The 16,702-nt window shown below is 35.0% G+C and overlaps 1 protein-coding gene across 1 annotated transcript in view; it reads right to left on the bottom strand.

Moving 5' to 3' along the window:
* LOC131430203 (protein sax-3-like) overlaps window positions 1-16,702 on the bottom strand; it is a 360,057-nt gene that overhangs the window by 130,855 nt on the left and 212,500 nt on the right. The window lies entirely within an intron of this gene.

Here is a 16,702-nt window from a genome sequence, read left to right as displayed (position 1 = left end):
AACCGAAAGTTTTATTGGAAATTCCTTTCTGAGGCCATGAATCAATTTTAAAAATATCATCAAGGAATTAGTCTTTCTGGATTAAAATTGGCGAAATGAATTTTCCTGTTATTTTTTATTTGACACTTTTCAGAAGTACGATTGTAGGGCAACCAAACGAACATAATATAATTCCATTAACGATATTAAGACAATTGTACGATTCGGCGAAATGATTTTCGACGAAACGGCTTTCGGAGAAATGACTTTTGTCGAAAAGATCCCGATCCTTTCTTATACACCTATAAAAAATCATGTAAATTAACGAGCGTCAAAAATGGCTCATTTTCACAGTAGATATTGAAGTATATATATTTAATAAGCTCTCACTAATTTTTAAGTACTGAAACACGTTAATTTACACGTCTGTTTGAAAGTCAAAGTATGGTTGACACATTAGGCTTGTTCGCGTCCAAATCTAGACCTCCCTAGATACGTATATCTCTGAAAATACGTGGAATGTTTCACAGACTGATGAACTCATTTCTGTTCATTGTTTAATATCAGTTTTCTGGTGATACTACAAGCCATTAGATCGAAGATAGTGTCGAAAGAAGAACAAGTGCGAGAAGCAATGAAAATCTCGATCTGTCAGTAAAAAAAAAACTTGCAAAAAAGATTGGTTTTCCTGCATGCACTGTTCAAATCTTCCGATTCACGTTTAACAATAGCCAATAAAGCTTAACATAAATGGATATCAGGAACAACTTTCGTGCACTTCAAAGCAACGGCAAGTTATGAAATCGTTCAAATTAAAAACTTCGAACCTTAATGATAAACAGAATGTGACGGCTGAAGCCGGACTCGCAAATTTTATCACGAATATTAGACGAAGATTTTCTGCATGATAATAGACGATGAAACTGCTGGAAGACCAAGAAACTTGCCGGTTTGTTTTCTTTTATTTTCTATACATGAATGAAACGGAACGACCTGTACGAACATTTCAGGCCAAAGAAAAAGACCAAGTTTTTTAAAAAAAAATTTGGTTTGACAGGCAATATGTAGCTGTGGTCGAGCAAGCCACAGCTTCATCGCTACCGGAATTGTAAACTAGGATATATACTAATTTAGGCAAAAAGTAGTTAGACTTTTGAATTATATTTCGCGCGGAAATCTTATTGCTCGAAATATTTTTTTCCTAGGTAGGTATGACTGGCAGTGACATCTATGCCAAGTGTCACGTCAAAATATTCATCAGTATTTAGTATACGTCTGTCTTTAGCCGACAACTCTAGGTTTTTGACTGTCGCATAGTGTATTGATTCTTCGTGATTTTTCGCTAAAAATTCAACCAATATCGTTCCGCAACCACCGTATTCGCCAAATTAAGCTCCGTGTGACTTCAGGCTATTCAGTTTTGAGTCAATTGAAGACATCAAACGTGAATCGCTACACGCACTATTCCGGAAAGAATAAATAAAGAATTTCGAAATTATGAACAAAGTCTCACTATTTTTTGTCCACAGTTGTACAGTAAAGAATGCCTTAAAAACCGATTGTTATGATTTATACGCAGCTATGACTCGCTATTATGGCCTGATTTGGCATATTCTCACTAAGCCAAAAATGTTTTGGAATGGTATAAAGCGAATGGAAAGGAGTCCATGTTGTAGCGAAAGAGGAGAATTAACCTAACTTCCCGAAGCTGCGACTTATCAATTAGTATCGGGTTCTCGTGAAGGGATATAAACAACAAGCTGAAACTATAGAAAAATTTTGAAAATCTTGGACAAAAGCAGCTAAATCGATTGCAGAGTTGTCTGCACCGGCACTAATGGCTGGAGTAAACTCAAAAGTTTGTAGTTTCTTCATGCAGTCTAATTGAGTAACTTAATTAGTTTTAGTTCGACTAATAATTCATAAATCTATATATATATATATATATATATATATATATATATATATATATATATATATATATATATATATATATATATATATATATATATATATATATATATATATATATATATATATATATATATATATATATATATATATATATATATATATATATATATATATATATATATATATATATATATATATATATATATATATATATATATATATATATATATATATATATATATATTTTTCACCACAGTTTTCACCCCCACCGGGTTCGTACATCAAACAAATTAGGAAAACTTACCGGAAAAGTGGGAAAAACCAATAAAGTTATTTTGTATGGACAATGGAATTTTCCACTGAAAAAGTCGCCAATGATTGCTAGATCATCGATAGGTGTTTGGCGCATAACGAGTTGCATAAGTGTTTGGCCGTCGAAGAAAGGAATACTAGATCGTTGAAAGAATCATTTGGCGCGCAAAGAGTTGTTTTGTGTGAATTCATGTGGTTCGTCATTTCGAGCCACGTGCTTAATTGGGTATCAACATTATTGATTGCCAAATGATTCAATGATAAAACGCATATGAGTGTTCTAGCTATACCATAAACATGATCAAAAGTTCTGATACTGTTTACCAGAAAATGCATTGTGTGCAATGTAATCAGTTAGTTGTTTATTGTTGGCCATCGTAGGCGTGAGTTGAACAAATCACCTTATAAATAGAACGATTTTTGTACGAATCAATGATAAGATGCTGCTGTTTAAATAATGAGATCAATCATAGAGGTTTGCTTTGAATTTAGCATGCCGAAGTTCGTTCGCGTCGGGTAAATTCTGGTAGATTGAAAACCATTAGTTGTGAGATTTTAAGCATTGACTCGAACGATAAGCTGCATACTGGTACAATCACTCCTCATCTTCACTCCTCTATAACAGAAGAACTGCACATTATTTTCGTATAAAACTTTCTGATATAGATTCTCAGTGCCGAACTCCACCATTCATTAATTGTAGGTGGGGTACTAAACAAAATTATGTGGTGTTGACTAATGAGATGACTATTGATAAAACTATTAAACGAATGCAGTGTTCATGTAAAAGTTTATGGATACAATATTTAAAAGAATGGTAACTTGAACTTTCGAATGTCCAAGAATTACTCATTTTATCATTCGATTTTTTAACAATATCAAACTAACCATAGTACTCAAGGAGGAGTAAGGATTTGAAGATAAAGTGCGGAAAATTAGACGTAACAAGGTTCATTTAAGTAAGAAGAAGATTTCTCGCATCTAAACTTTTACCGACTACCAGAGGAGTCGAACTTAGCGATGCGAAACATCCGAGTCTCTGATATGTTAATTTTTTTTGCCCACCACACTTCCCCACACTAAAAAAAAATTAGAGGGTTGTATTCAAGACACGACCGAGCACAATAACATTAAAAATGGAACGTTTCTAGGGTCTTCATAATAAATACAAAAATAAAGATGATAATGATGACGATACACTAAACTAAAAACTGTTTCAATTGACTAATTACAAACTTGCTCTAGTTTAAGCGCTTAGATTGTTGGCGAATGATAAAATTTACAATTAGATTCTTTCTTGATAATAAATTCTATTCAATTTTGATCCCTTTCCACAATTTTTTACATTGTTAAGATTTTGAATAACGTCCTTTAACTAGAATTCTACTAGAACTAGAAAGCTCAATTTTAGATACAAACAACCTAAAGATTTAAACCTGAACAAATGAAACTGATTTATTTTATGATAATAATCTTCGAGAAACGTACAAACTCATTAATTTTATTTATTTTAGCGAAAAATGTTGTACCAGTAAACTCAGTAATAGTGTATTTTATTAATCATTTTTCAAAATCGTCGATAATCTTCGGAAAGTGTCGATAAATAATATGGCAACAATACGAGGAAGAAAACTTGTGAAACAGTTAAATAAATAAATTAATTTTCGCTTTGGCATATTAGGAATATACGGAATGGATACACAACAAAATTCAGAAATTTTGTTCATATTGTAACTTGATATTATTAACACATGAACGAACATTGTCATAGTTACAACGCGTGTTTTGAAGCAAATAATAATTGAACTGAAACTGGTGGTTAACCAAATTCTACGAGGGTTGCTATTCAAACGATACATGTAAAATCGCAAGTAAACTTACCTTTAGTTTATCTTTGATACTATATGATATTGTATCTAATTGTACTGTATATGTGAGCCTGTGGAACTAATTTATACTACTAAACCAAGGAGACCGCTTTTAGATAAGTTTCAGAATTTAATTTTGAATCTTTTGAAGCGTTTAATTCCTGGCGGGACAACAACTTGTTCAGTCACATATAATGAAGAAGAAGTATCTATGATTACCATCATAACACAACTTTATACTGAATCCATTTTCGCGCCACCGTTTTGTTCGTATGGGAATGGAGATTTAAGTATGCAAACCGATCCTTTGACAAATTAAAACATTTTTAAGCTTACAATATTGAAGCTTTGGAATCATTTAAATGAGGAAAATCCATTAACAAATCATCGAGGAACAAGCGCTGCAAATTATATCCGAAAAATCTATCACCGATAATTCTAAATTGGTCTGATAGTTATCAGAAAACCAAAATAAAATACTCAATTCAAACCAATTTTCCAATGGTATGCAATTGAAATTTTCAAATGACGTTATCTCATAAGTTTAAGTTAAATGTTTCCGAATCGATTGGTTGTTGAATTATATAAATCCATCAACAAATTACTGAGGTATGAGCATTCAAAATTATGACAGAAAAATGTTACGCGATTAGTTTTGCATGTTTTAAATTGACACCCAACCTCGGGAAGCGAAGTGTAAGGCATTTTTAATGGCAAAATCTACCAACAATTTGCTAAATACATGGGATATTTTAAAAGAACCGATAACCACGCTGATTCGGTTCTTCAATAGCTAGATGATATATAAGATATTCAAGCGAACACGAAGCGGTGTTGTGCAGACAACAGAAAATTACACCAGCACATAATGCAAAAGCGACAATCCAGCAAGTGAACGTATATACAATCCAGTCATCAGCTCACTGGACGAGCTACTTGTTTCATTCACAGTCAAACATCAACTAGGCAAAGAAATATTGTGCAGCCTATATTTATAGATTTCCCTTCATACTACGCATAACGATACGGTGTTTTTATGCATGACGCAAAGCCTCCTATGCCGAACAAAAAGTTGACGTCATTTTGTAAAACAGGGATTGGTGGATGAAAACATAGGTCACTTCTAACCAATTTTTCAATAGTATGCTATTGAAATACTGAAACTACGTCGTCATACATGTTTAAGTTAAAAGTTTCCGAATCGATTGGTTGTTAAATTATAACAATCCATTAACAAATGACCGAGTTATTAACGTTCAAAATTATGACACAAAAAGGTTACGCGACTATTTTTGAAACTTTTAATTGACACCCGGCCCCATATAATGAAGAGTAAGGCATTTTTAATGCCAAAAATTTACTAAATAGTTACTGACTGACCAGAAGTCATACATTAAAAGTAAAAATAAAGTTTTATCGCTAAATTGTTAATGGAAATTTTTTCCTGTGATTATCACGCTACGAACATTCATCAAACACGATTAAATAATATCACCAGACTAGCGAGAAGTGACGAACTACAAGTCGCGAGGGCAGCTTTTGTAAATTTGTTCTAATCAATTTAAAGTAGTCATCTCAGTTATTTTTGCTTCACTTTTTATTCCATATGCCGAAACCATACTATGAGAGAGATCAACAATCGCTATTCGATGCACTGACTCAAAAGATGATTCGCGGTTCATTCGCTTTATTTTTGCGTAACAAAAGCTTTTAACATATTCACAATTATTTTATGAATTCATCGCAGCCAAGTAATAAGTAAAATAATGGAAAGATACATTAACAGCATAACGTTTGACAATTCTACTGTCCGAAAACATAAATTAAAAAAAAAAACGGGCGAGACGAAGTTCGACGGGTCAGCTAGTATATATATAAAAATGCAGAGGTCACTCTTTGTAATCGCATCACGTAAGAACGGATGGACGGATTTACATGATTCTTTTTTTGTTTGATTAGTTTCTACCTTCACCGGGTTCGTACATCAAAAAAATTAGAAAAACTTGCCGGAAAAGTGGGAAAAATCCATAAAGTTGTTTGTAATGGAGACAGATGAATAATATTGGACATCGTGGGCGTGAGTTCAACAAATCAGAAAATTTTTGAATGAATCAATGGAAAGGTTGTGCTTTAGAAATACTAAGGTCGAAACAACGACACGACCAGCCACTCGCTTCTCAAAAGTGTATCGCTAATATGACTAACTCTCAGTAGCTTAAAATGTCAAAATGAAAACGATTGAAAAATATTTGATACTGGTAACCCAAACCGGTACATTGTTGTTTTTCGAATAATAGTTACCGTGACCTTAGTTACGCATTCTATAATTTTAAAGTACATATAATGTATACTGTAAAAAGCAGGGCATATATTCCGGGTTAACATAGGCCTACCGAATCGCTATCTCAACATATGGCTTTGAGAATGCTGGATGTTGACATAGTTTATACGCAACTTTGGATATCAAATCCTACAACTGGATCTAATATGCCAAGGGCTCTCATAGAATGAAAAGCCAACTGGGTGTACTTCATGAAGATTTTGTTTTTAGTTATAACGTTTTATAGATAAAATAAATGTTTTAATACAACCTGCACATTTCTGTCTCTTTTTCGTTTCGTATAGGATTTCAGTTGGACTAAACGATCGAATTTAGTTGAAGTGCATATTCGTAAAACAAAGCATCGTGCGGGGAAATGACTTTCTTAGTTGTGGAATACATAACCAATGAACAGTTGGGGAAATTGTTCGATGATTTGGTAGTTATAAGCTACATTGAATAATCTTTTTCACGCAGACAAATTTTCGTCTGTTTCATTTGAAATCTTCATTTTGATGCAGTATGCAATAATATCATATTGAAAAAAATAGATTTTATAACAGCATATCTTATTTATTGATGTGAAGTGAGTTTCCGATTTCTTAATATGATGCATTCAGCTTAATGAATTTAATGGATAATCACGATGATTCTTGGTAGTTCGGTCACTAGCTTTGGGCATTTGCTATAGTGAAGATAACGTTGTCTTTTGAATTTCGATGTCTATCGAAACGATCGTCTTTGAAATCTAAATTCTATTTGAGAGCTGCCATTTGTAATGGATGTACATGTAAATTTATCATTATTTGAACTGAAAACGAAAAACAAAGTTGTCATTGAATTGAAAATTAAGGAAACTAAACTTTCGTGAAAATTTTTGGTTGTTGATTGTTATTTTTAATAAAAAATAACATACCTTTTTGTTTTCATTGTAGAATATAGGATATTAAATCCTCGTGATCGAATCAAAAATTTTCACTGACATTATGGAAGAACAATTTTTTTTTTATTTGTATTGCTTGAGCTCTTTGGCAACGAAACCAGAAGTGTTGCTGGAATTATTATGTTCAATCATTATCAAGGGCTCGTTCATTGTTTTGGTAACTTAGAGGTAAATCGCTCTCGAACAATTTCTATTGTGATTTTTGTTCGGAGTACCTGGTCGTGTCGTCGTGTCGAACTAAGAGATTTTCTTCGCATTTTGTTTTCTAATGATTTAAATTACACTAAGCGCACATAATAAGTGGCAACTAGATATCAATGTTCAAAATGATTACCATAATGGATTGAGACTGCCATTTTATAATTAGTATTCTGTGAAGATTGTTCAAATTGGTGAGATCAATTTCAAGTTAAAATTTAAGCGTCGTCTCTTCAAGCAACCAAAAATATCCATTTTATTAGAGCTCTAAATTACGCGTGGCACTTTTTGGCAACTTGAACGAACAGAACAAATTCTGAGAAAATTTTCTCTCTGCTTAAAAGCTGTACAAGGAACTGCTTCAAAGTTTTTCTGTTGTGTCGGAAAAAAGTAATTCCTTAAAAACGGATTGCTCAGAATGCTTTGTATGCTGCTTAAGCCAAATCTTTTTTACGAACTTTTGATTATTTGGGCTAAATACAAATTGTAAATATATCCTATTCTATCGAATGAACAACTCCAGAAGAGGAACTTTTCTTTTATGTCGAAGCCATTAGAGAGGGATCTCTGTTCAGTGCATTGATTCAAAGGATGAGATGACAATCTGTGCATTTGCTTAATTTTTGACTAACAGAAGTATTTCACATTTTCACATAAATTTTTGCTGAAATTTCTTCTTTGGGATAAAAACGAATGTGTGTCGAATTGCGTTAGTTGTAGGTTAAGTAATTAGAAAAATATTGGAGAGTAACGTTAACCACTTAGACGTTTGACAATTCTACTGTCCAAAAACATATATTCGAACAAATAATTTTTGGGCGAGACGAAGTTCAACGGGCCAGCTAGTAAATGAATAAAAATGCATTTTTAATTGAACTAACAGGAAAGCTTGTTTCATTCCAAATTTGATCTGTCATAATTTTGTCGCGAACAAACTTTGCTATGAATTGAATTAATGTTTCATTAGTATATCCTACCGGTTGCAAAGAGTTTAAAAACCTGTTTTAATCCACCTAGTGGTGTAATGATGCCTTTCTCATATCAATCATACTATCATATATAATACTGTGGTATTCTTCAAAATAATTCTCTGCGATTCTTTAAAGAATATCCGAAATCGGTTTGTTTAATCGTCTACTGATAAAAACTATCAATTGGAAAAGATTTGAGGTCGATTAATTTCTAAATTTTTTAAGGGTTTTCCCCATTTTTAGTATATACAATTTTTACCCCCCTTTTTTTTAATTCCGGATCCAGAAGTCGGATCCAAATAATATTCAGGAATTTTGTATGGGACCTCAAGACCTTTCATTTGAATCTAAGTTTGTGAAAATCGGTTCAACCATCTCCGAGAAAAGTTAGTGCAAAAAAACGTTACATACACACATACGCACATACACACACGCACACAGACATTTTGCGTACTCGACGAACTGAGTCGAATGGTATATGACACTCGGCCCTCCGGGCCTCGGTTCAAAAGTCGATTTTCACAGTGATTGCATAACCTTTCTATATGAGAAAGGCAAAAATAGGCTTGTGGTGCTATAAAAATAATAATGTCACATTAGTATTGGTTTTTATAACAGAATGTACCAAAGAAAACGACAAATCGAAATGATTACTGTGCTTCAAAGCTTTGCGTGAGCACAATTGTTAGGTTATTTTTTAATATTGAATTCAGAACTCCAGGAAGAAAGTTATGCAACTGCTAAGCTTCAACATATAAATAATATCAATCCGTTGAGTGCAATATTTTATTAAAACCCCCTGTCATATTATCGTAAGTTTGTAAAGGAAAACATTTTTATCGCTTAACCGGGCCAGCATAGCACATTGATTCTGACAAATTGAATTTCAAACAAACGACCAACTAACTGCTGTGACGTGCAGTTAATTGGGTTATTGGATTTCACGACATGGAATATTTTCCCAGGTCGTGATTGACAGAGAAACGCAATTCAAACCTCAGATCCCGACGTCCGTCGGTTGAACCCAATACCGGTTTCACTTACTTAGTGACAGAAAGAGGAGTTAAGAAAGATTGAAGTGACGCCGTAGTTCACAGTTAGTTAGGTTTAATTGGAAATGTAGCGGGTAACAAAAACCTGCTGACCTGCGCCTTTCAAACTATGAAAAACTTGTACGAGAAAATCAGCCGTGCCTGAGTAGACTGGTAATTACCAGCTATTAAGGCTGGGAACATAATTTTAATTTCAATTTGCATGACGTTAATTATGTACTGCCGGTGAAGAAACGTTCGGCGCTGGGTTTTGATTCGGGGTTTCAGTTTGCGAGCAAAACCAAGCGTCTCCATCGAACCGTGCCGAAGTAATTAGAAAGTGCGGAAGAGCAAAAACCAACCAGCTTCGATAAATTTCCTCTCGAAATTGAACCATAAATCAAACATTTCTTTATCGTAAATTTGCATAGAGTGTGCTTTTTTGCTACCCGCCGAAAAGGGAGGGAGTTGATGCACAAAATGTACACACGAGCCACTGAATAGAAGATACCCGCCCGGTGCACTACCGGCAAAGACCGCAGGACCCTCTGACACGGACACGGAGACCATGCAGACAACGTAGCAAATTTATGAAGGTAAGCTCGGTGTTTTTAGAGTGCCCCTTCGATCGGAAGTTTTGGGCTTTTTTGGTTCGGAAAGAAAATGGATTTCGATACAATTTACTGCCATCGGTGCTCAGAAGCTATAATGGGAAAAGTGCGCCGGCTGGGGAGCGGAAATTATTGAACGAGCGTCGATGTTGATTGCTTGCGGTTTGATTTATTTGCGTCCTAATGGAATGGTCTCTCATACGTGAATGCATTTGTGAGTTTACGTGACTAAACTCCGAGCTGTACGATTCCTGGCGTTGATTGGGTAGTGCTGACAGCTTTAGAGTTTTCTTTGGTTGAATAGGTGCTATGCGATGTAGCGATTGTCTTAGAAAATTGAAAACTGATTTTGCCATGTTGACTGCTGAAATGCTAATGAGAATAATATTGAAAGTTCACACGTACTCCAACCTTTCTCGTTTGTATTTTTCACAACCCGATAGTAGCTTCAATTATGTTCAAATGCGTCACACTTGCCAATGGATTCTAGTTATTTAGAAATTTGGTTTAAAATTCAAAGAAGATGTAATTTTATCGAAATGCTTTGTTTATGTTCTTCTTTTCGAAAAATAAATTATTGCTAATCTACAAATTTGTACCAAGCTTACACGTTTTTGTAATGTTCAAATTATTATTTTACGTCTACATATTTACTATCTACGTATGAGGACATTCCATTGGGATCAAAATTGCGTGACAAATATGGTGATTTAGTAGATGAAGAGATTAACAAAATAAACATACTAAACATATTCGTTGTGATTTATGGCTTTCTCTATAAAAAGATAATAGGATTGCTGGAAAAACTAACTTTTGAAAGGTGCCTCGGAGACCTAAGGAGTGTATCGAAAAGTAGTTAGCAACATTGATTATTGAATAAAAAAGCAAAAAGAAACATATTTTGACATAAGTTTTCGATATATTGTAGAAAAATTACATTTTTATGCATTTCACTGATTACAGGGTCCGGCACTCGAAGTGTAACCAATTAAAAAGGCCATAAATTCAGTTTGGAACATTACTTTTACTTAATTCAAAGTACAAAATGTGTAAAAATAATACAAAATTCAGAATCAATTCACTTTTGCACGATATGACCACCTTTTGCCTCGACTATGGCCTTGAGACGGTCAAAAAACGAATCGCAAGCTTCCCGAATGTGACTTGCAGGTATTTTGGCCCACTCGCGGACAATAACTTTTTTCAGCGCCTCGAGACTGGTGTATCTTTTAGTTCGGACTTTGCTCTCCAAATTGGCCCAAAGAGAATAATCCATTGGATTCGCATCTGGTGAATTCGAGAGCCATTGTGTGGACGTGATGAAGTTCGGAACGTTGTTTTTCAGCCATTCTTGGTTCACTCGAGCTTTGTGAGACGGTGCCGAGTCCTGCTGACACGTCCATGGTCTGCCACCGAAATGTTTGTCTGCCCACGGCTTCAAAGCAACCTCCAGAATACTTTCCCGATAATATGTCGCATTTACCTTGACGCAAGGCTCAAAGGTCTGAAGTTGGTTACACTTCGAGTGCCGGACCCTGTATATTGAAGAAAATCCTAGTTTCTGTGAAACGCTCGCACTTGACATTCTTCATTAAATTCTGCACAGTTACTTTTGTGACTTTCCTGGTGGCAGCTGTCTAGTTTTTTTTTGAACTCCTGCATGTTTTGGGACACTGTTCCTTCCTTCCGAAAGTGCCGCTTGACAATTGTCCAATATTTTTCAATTGGCCAAAGATCCGGGCAGTTCGGTTGGTTGATGTAATTTTCCACGAATTGTACATTATTTTTTGACAATCACTGTAGAACGGAGTTGGCGAGGAGCCTTATGCATTCTGTACAGTGGCGTTAATTGTGCCCTTCGTGAAGAAAATCAACGACCGCAAACCACAGGTACAAATTGCTTGGCTTGCCAGACCAACACCTTCTGCCCAAACTTTTCCATCCATTCCATCGTGGTGTCAGCGTCGTCCAGGTCCTGGTACACCAATTTCGTATAATATTGCGGTCCAGGCAGCGCTCGAGAATCTTCCTTGGCGTAGGTTTCGTCGTCGATCAGGATGCATCCGTCTTTATTCTGTAAAATCCGGTTATACAGTTTTCGCGCTCTTGTTTTGGCCTGAACTTGCTGTACCAGGGAATTTTTCAGCACCTTCTGTTTCTTGTACGTTTTCAGAGAGTTCCGAACTTTGATCCGTTGAATCATCCCGATGCTGGTATTGAACTACTTGGCCAAATCCCGCGTGCCACGTCGACGCCGATGGGTTTTTCCTGATGTACTCAACCACTTTTAAGTCCGGATCGGGGCAAATCCTTCATGGAAAGGGTCTTACCGAACTTCTCGATCATATTTTTGGCACTGGTGTGGTGCACTTTCACCCGTTTTGCAATTTCGTTGTACGTGACACCGCTTTCTGAGCACCAAGTGTGCAGAATTTTCTTTCGCGTTTCCGAATCAATTCGACTCATCATTGAAACGATAAACCGTACCGAAACCAATCGATTGCGCAGCTGTTATTGACATGTAAACAAACATGTCACCGCAAAACACGCTGCAAAAAATTAAGCCATTTCAGAGTAATAACTGTTTGAATGTTGCTAACTACTTGTCGATACACTCCTTATTGAGTGAAGTACCATATGGCCTAGCTCGACGAAAAAAAAAACATGTGTGTGTATGCAATTTTCAATGAATTTTTTTACCGTTCAATTTTTTCGGAGATGGCCGAACCGATTTCAACGAAGTTAGGCTTGTTTAAAAGCTACTATTGGGCAGTTGATCAAGTTCCTGTTCCAGTGATATAATGCTTTAAGTGACGCAAACGATCAATTGTTAAGAATACCAGCTGTATAACTCGTGTTATATAATGCTAATCTCGTATATTCAAAACTCAGTGATATAAGCTGGAGAGAAATTTAAAACACAATTGTATGAGTTCTGTTTATGAACTTGGAAAATCAATTGTGAAACTTATGCATCCGTCACATTACAAATGCAGCCATAAAAAATCGAAAATAAATCATTTTTAATCCACCTAGTGGTTTGATAATGCCATTCTCTTTCATCGCAACAGTCTCATTAAAATATTTTGTGCCTGTTTTATTCAGATAATTTCTGACCAAGGATGGCTTTTATCGTATTAAAGAACGCTCTCTGGCAACTCTTCATACGATTCAATAAGTGCCGTCAAAGAGAGACGGATATCATCTCAGCAACAGAAAAACCCGGCATTAATTAAATTTAATTAAATTGATAAATTCTGAAATTTTTTAAAAATATTTTACAATATAGCATTAATAGCAACAGTGTATTGCATAAAAATGGGTTCATACAACGCAATATTTTATAATTCATTGAATTAGTTAAATTAAACTACAATGCAGTCATTTATCTTTCCAATCCTATGTTTGTGATACGCACTGCACTAAAATGATAATTTTCACTTTCAATCCGTAAATTTTAACAGTACCATTCGACTCAGCTCAACGAATTGAGTAAATGTGTGTGTGTGACCAATAGTGTCGCTCACTTTTCACGGATATGGCTAAACCGATTTTCACAAACTTAAATTCAAATGAAAGGTTGAAACAAAGTATCTGAGTTTCATTTGGATTCGACCTCCGGTTCTGGACTTGCAGGGTGATATGCACCAAAAATGTGAAACTAATGTTACCCACTTTTCTCGGAGATAGTTGAATCGATTTTCACCATCTTAGATTCAGTTGAAGAGTCCTGAGAAAACATAACAATATTCTAAATTTCATCCGGATCAAACCCCTGGTTCCTGAGGTAGGGTGCATAGTGTAAAAATGTCAATTTTAAAAATATTTCTTTCATAAGCTACCTCTTTATATTGACTAGTGAATTTCTCTAGTTTGCAGACCATGACCAGTCTGTAACCAAATGAACCATTGATAGTCCCATGGATTATTCACTGAATTTTATCCAAGTCAGACTACCAGTACATTTTTTTCAAAATTCAAATCGTCATAGAGAATCGTAAATTTGTAGGTCATATGGTTGAATGAACCGGATGTCACTATGCCGATATCCAGATTTCGGTTCCGGAAGTACCGACGATAGTAAACAAATTTGATAAAATAGAGCTCACTTCAATTTCTTATATATATTTGAATAAATTTTCACTAAGGGGCTGTCCATAAAAGACGTCACGCCGCAAGGGGGAGGGGGGTGTTTCATAAAACGTGACCTTTTGTGACAGGGGGAGGGGGGAAGGTTTTTGGAATGTGACGTCCAATATTTTCAATGAGCGCATTTTTGAAATACCTAATTATATTACTGCTTTGCCCTATTTCCTGAAAAAATCTCCACAATAAACGTTTACATTCTATAGAAAAACGTGTATTTGTAGATATAAAAGCTTTTTCTTGTAAATTCGGAAATGAGTGATGCAGGAAATCACTTCTGTGATCAGCAAAAGTGCACGGAGGAGCGAGTAAATTAGCGAAATTAATAAATTTTGCCTAATATGAGTAAAATGAAAATGATGCCCTCGAACGGTTTAATTAAGTTATGCACTGACAATTTTTTCAGTAATTTGATTTTCTAGCATTGATAATAGTATATCATAAGAATTTCTCTTATCTGATTCTGATGCAGTTTATTCAATTATACTTAATTTGAAAAAGGGCGGGAGATCAACGATTTCAGACGTAGAACATGCCATGTCTTATCTTGATCATATGTGATTTTACTCCACCAACATAAAAGCTTATCGTAAATGGTAAAAGACCTTTATCACTACTTTCCGACATACCAGAGACTTGGGTGATTCGCATTGTTCAGATGCCTAAGCCCAACTCCTCTGGTAGAAGGTGAAAGTTAAGTTACTAGAAGATTTCTGCTTGCTTAAATGACCCTCTGTCACGTCTCACTTTTCCGTTCTATATTTTCACATCCTTGCTCTCCCTTGAGTACTATCATTCTATAATTTTCATTGTCTGTTTCTACAAAAAAATGTTCTCTGGTTAGGAGAATATCGCAAAAAGAAAAAATGGAATCATGAAAGGGAACTAATAATAATGAAAAGATTCTCCGGCAGTGATCTCGTTTTGATGAGGTTTTGGTCTTTATTTTCTCAGCCCTGTAAGCTACACTACGGAAATATTATTCTTTACCTAAAACAATAATTTATCTGTGTACCCCTAGGAGGACTAAAACAGATGATTTAAATGTTTCATCAATTCCAACCAAATACTTTTGTTAATTTATATAATTGATATTAATAAAATAATTCCGATGATTTTGTAGATTTATGGATATTTTTTAATCTAATGACAGCATGTAATAAATCGATTTTTCCCTCATATTTGTATGGTTTGTCATACATATTGAGAATTTATTGAGATGAATTTTATTTATTTTGAATTCGTGACACGTGACATAGGGGGAATGTGGGGTCTTTGCTTCTGTGACAATTTGTGACAAAGGGGGGATGGGGAGTCAAAAATCGTCAAAAAAAGCGTGACGTCTTTTATGGACAGCCCCTAACTTAAATTCAAATGTAGTATATCAATACAGTAGTATTATGAAATAGGAATCTTCGAAACTCTTTTCTAAGTTTATATAAATTGTGGTATTTCGGGCAGTTTCTGCTATAATATATAGGAGAAAATGAATAGTAGGAGAAGGACAGCATTACACTACTATGTGGATTAAAACAGGTTTTTGTAAGATATTATAGCCCTGAGAAGGACTGATTTGTGAAATATTCTTCGCTGTTCACTTTATGGTACACCCAAACCTCCATTTGCGAACACTTTTTTTACGTTACCTCTTTTTACGTACCTCTTTTTACGAACCAAATCCCAAATAACGTAATCTGTTTTTACGAACCAAATCCCAAATAACGTAAACTTTTTTTACGAACCTACTTCGTAAGAAGAGGTTTTTGTCATTCATCGAAAGCGGAGTTTTGAGTGTAAGGTAAACAACCAAGTTGTGTTTGAGTATCGCTCGTGACTAATCATTGGTTTTTTTACTTGCTTTCATATATCCGAGTCATCGTTAGATTTATTTCGTCAATAAAACCGATTTCTTCAACGTATCGACTTCAAGCTGAATAGTGTCGTGAACATATTTTGCTGTATTTTCGGAAAAAAAGTTCATCGTTTCATACGAAGGTGCTCTTGTGTACGAAAACACAATGGAGGTCGTATTGTTGTGTAACGCTTGTGCTTGCGAATTGAATGTGGAAGATAAAATTATTTGCCGAGGTTTCTGTCGCTCATCTTTCCACCTGAAGTGCGCTAAACTTTCCACGGTCGAAAGAGATTTAATCGTCTCTAAAACCAACATGCACTGGATGTGTAATGCCTGTACTAAGATAATGGAAAACGCAACATTTCGTAACGCAATATTATCAACCAATTCGGCCCAGCAGTTAATAAATGATGAACATCTTAAAACACTGCAGGAGCTGAAAAGGGAGATAGAACAAAACACAGCAAAAATAAACCAAATTCTAAATCATACGACCGTAAGTAACACTACACCACATCGGATTTTTGATACCACCACTGGCCAAATTGTTAGAA

Source organism: Malaya genurostris, chromosome 2, assembly GCF_030247185.1.
Source record: "Malaya genurostris strain Urasoe2022 chromosome 2, Malgen_1.1, whole genome shotgun sequence".
In the NCBI taxonomy this organism is placed as follows: domain Eukaryota; kingdom Metazoa; phylum Arthropoda; class Insecta; order Diptera; family Culicidae; genus Malaya; species Malaya genurostris.
The sequence above is the reverse complement of the archived record's forward strand: the minus strand, read 5'-3'. Positions and strand labels throughout refer to the sequence as shown.